This window comes from Monodelphis domestica, chromosome 4 (genome assembly GCF_027887165.1).
Source record: "Monodelphis domestica isolate mMonDom1 chromosome 4, mMonDom1.pri, whole genome shotgun sequence".
Taxonomy (NCBI): domain Eukaryota; kingdom Metazoa; phylum Chordata; class Mammalia; order Didelphimorphia; family Didelphidae; genus Monodelphis; species Monodelphis domestica.
The window spans coordinates 436,892,583-436,896,355 of record NC_077230.1 but is presented as its reverse complement, the minus strand read 5'-3'; positions in this window follow the sequence as shown (position 1 = coordinate 436,896,355).

Below are 3,773 nucleotides of genomic sequence, written 5' to 3'. Positions count from 1 at the left end.
GATCTTAAACTGTACTATAAAGCAGTGGTCATCAAAACAATATGATACAGGCTAAGAACTAGGTTTTTGCAGCAAATGGGAAATATCATTCTGTGGTCTGATTTTGTCTTTGCTCTCAGGGACAGGGGAGCCAATTATTCTAGCCAAACTGAGGTACTTTGCTTCTGACATGGGGAAATTCTGTATCTGACATTGTCAAACAGCTGCTTTCTCGAGTGCTCTGTCTTGGTGCAGATTCTCCCACTGGGATTGTTTGGTTTCCTTGACCTTGTACTTCTTGGCACTGTATAATAGCTCTTTTGAGATCCCTTTTCCTGGAATCAGACATAATCATTAATCAAAGCCCCATGATATTTAATAATCAATGACAGGTTTCCATAGTCTAAAGCTTTTGGGTATGCATTAATATTAGGACTAATGGATATTGTAAACTTATATTAGTGCAAAATCAAAAAACTGTTAATACTGGTAATATGTGCTTCAAGTACAAATATGAGAGAAAAAAGAAAACTCAAATACTCTATTTTATAGACAATGAATAACAATAATAAATTTTTAAAAATCAAAAAATATATTTAGTTCACAGTGTGTTTACCAAAGGAGAGGCACAATGAAAATGAGATACATTTCCTAAACTTGTCCATGATCCACAGAGTGAATGAAAATGATTTTTACCAAGAAATAGCTTTAAGAAAAAAGAAGTATAGCAGCTAATGCACATTCAAGAAGTACAAAAATTCCCCAAAACATAAGAGATCATAAATTCTCCAAAGGTTACTGATACAGGCTGTAACCAGTTTGATTAAGTACCTTCATCATCTATGTGACAATTAGCAAAAGCAAAAAAGCACAAAAGGCTGTATAGGCAATACATGACCTTGATGGATCTGGTGACAAACCCAGTATCCATAAGGATTTATGGCTAAGCCACAGAAAGGGTTTGCCCAACTTGACTAAAGGCTTTTACAATGGTATTTTTCCAGTCCATGTATAGTACAGTACAAATAAACATAGTAGGACTGTGCAAGAAAAAACAGTGTAACAGAACATATAGATAATACCCCAAACACAGTAACTTAAAGTGACATAGTATAACAGAATATATTAGATTAGATCAATATGTGAACTTAACAAACAAAATAAAATCTTAAAAAAATCAGAAAATACAATATATGTGACAGGATACAGTCACTCAGTGTCAGTAGAAGCTATTCTCTTTACATGAGAGCAATGAATCCAAGAGTCTTCTACAATTTTGATAAATTTGGAGTTGTTAACCATACTTGGAATGGCGGAGATAATTGTGGCTGGGCTGGGAACCACAGGATGTCTCTTAATGACATGATTATTTACATCCCTTTAATTCTGGACAAATTGATAGACCGTTTTCCCACCAGGGCCTAATTTGGGCTTTGTTACAGGTAGGATGGGTATATTATATTCAGATTTGCATGGAATTATTACTCCTTGCTCAATTAATGAATCTATCACTGGGGTAATTTCCTTAATTTTTTTGATATCTATTTGATATAATATTTTTGATAATCTTTTGATAGAGGATACTGGGGAATGGAAGGAGGTGTACAACCTTTTGTCCTAATTTGAACAGGAACAGCTGATTTAAGAAGGCTGACATCATAACATGATGTGGCCCAAAGAGACTCAGGTATATCAGCTGGGATTTCAAAGGTGGGAGGTTCCTTCTTCTCCTGTCTGAAAGAAGTACAGGGAGAAAATTTAAGGATTCCTTAGGCAATTCTAGTGCAATAGAGTCATCTGGAGAGCAAGTTATTGTGGCTCCAAGCTTGCATAAAAGATCTCTCTCTAGAAAATGTATGGGGGAGTTAGGCATAAGAAGAAAAGAATGTTCTATTGATAGGGGTCCCACAGGCACCATTCGAGGGGAAAGCTTTGGCACCTTTGGGGTGGCCCTGATACCTCTACATTTAGTGAGCCAAGAGAAATGCATTCAGAATCAGGCTTACTCATTAATATTGATCTGGATGATCCAGTGTCTAAGAGGCAATCATAATATATGTTTACAATTTTCAGGGTTACATAGGTTCATCACTATGAAGGCTGGGAATCAATAGGGATAATTGGCATTAAAACATCAGGTTCTGGGAAATCAAAGGTTTCACTCTTTGATTCCAGGGCCCTACCTCCCTGAACACCTTCATAAGATCCTTGGGTATTCCTCTGGAATCTCCCACGCTGAGGGGCATTTTCACACTGAGTATAGTGTTGATGAGCCCCACTTTGGACATATTGTTTTTGGGCATTTTGTTGTGTATTATTGTTTGTCTCATTTGGAGTATTATTTCTGTAATTGTTATTATTTCTAAAGTTGTTATTATTTATATTTGCCTGATTCTTCTTCTTATAGATCATCATTACATTAACCCTTTTTCCATAGAAGTAACACATTAATGATTGATTTGAGGATTCCTGCAAAGGGGCTATGGCCAGTTTATTATTTTCTTTTTTCAATTTTCTCCTTTAAAAGTTTTATTTCTCTCCTTAAGTCCTCCACTAAGGTACTGTTCTACTTATCTTTCTGTTCATAGCCCTTAAAAACATATGCTGCTACCCTCCTCAATTCCTCAAGATCCATAGAGTCCCAATTTGGGCAGCTAGTCTTAAAGTGGTCTCTAACAACTTTACAATAATTTTTAATGAATTGTCTATTTATTTGTCTAACAGCCCTTTCCCTGGACAGGTATAAATCTATATATCTACCTCCCAGCTCAATAAGTCTATCCATAAACTGGGAGGAATTTTCCTCTTGTTTTTGCCTAATATTCTTGAACTTTGCCCATGTACTACATCTATCAGAGCAAGCTCTAATTGTTGTAATGCCTCTCTGCCCTGGCATAGTTGTAAATAACCTTCCTCTGTATTTAAATTCCATTTAGAATCCTCTCATGGCCAATGAGCTATTCTCCTTTCTTGGGCCTCATTAACTAGAGAGATGATTTTATTTTTCTTTCTTTCTCTCAAGAAGGCTTGAAGCAAATTTTCCATGTCTTGCCATGCAGGATCATATGCACAACAGACATTTTCCAGTTTTTTGATAACTACAATAGGTTCATCTTCAAAGGAAGTGGTATTTTGCTTGAATCTCTCAATATCTGGGGGGTGAAGGGTATATAGTGTCTTAAGGGCACCACCTATCCAGTTTTATTGAAAGTAGGTACTTCTTTTAAGGAGAATAGTTATTTAACTGTATTATTTGAGATTTCTGCCTCTTGGCTGGATGTTTGGGTTGCTATGGAGCAAGTGAGGGAAGGGGAAGTAGTAGGTGAGTTAAGAGGAAGGGGTTGGTCTGGGGATGGGGAGGCAGGGTGGGAGGAATGGGGTGGGGCTTGGGGGGAGGAACAGGGGAGGGGGCAGTGGAGGGGGTGGGTCTGGTAGTAAAGGCAGGGGCTGGGACAGTGGAAGAAGAGGAAGAGGCAGGGGAAAGGGAGATCTGACAAGAACAGAAGTGGTGAGAGGAAAGGGCGGGGGTTGTGTATGATGGAGAAGCTGAGCAAGGTGGGGAGGAGTTTGGCCCAAGGGTTTCCAAAAGCTGAACATGATGAAATAGGAGGAAATCAGCTTGAGACATGTGTTGGGCAGGTTTGAATGGAGGGGAACCTTCCTTCTGAATTTTAAGACTACTTAAATGTTTCTCAATGCTATTTGAGTCTATAGTTTAATCAAAGTAACCTTGTGTTGACTGTTCTTGAGGAGAAAATAAGCTATGAATAGGAGCCCTCTGAGGAAGAGTGCTA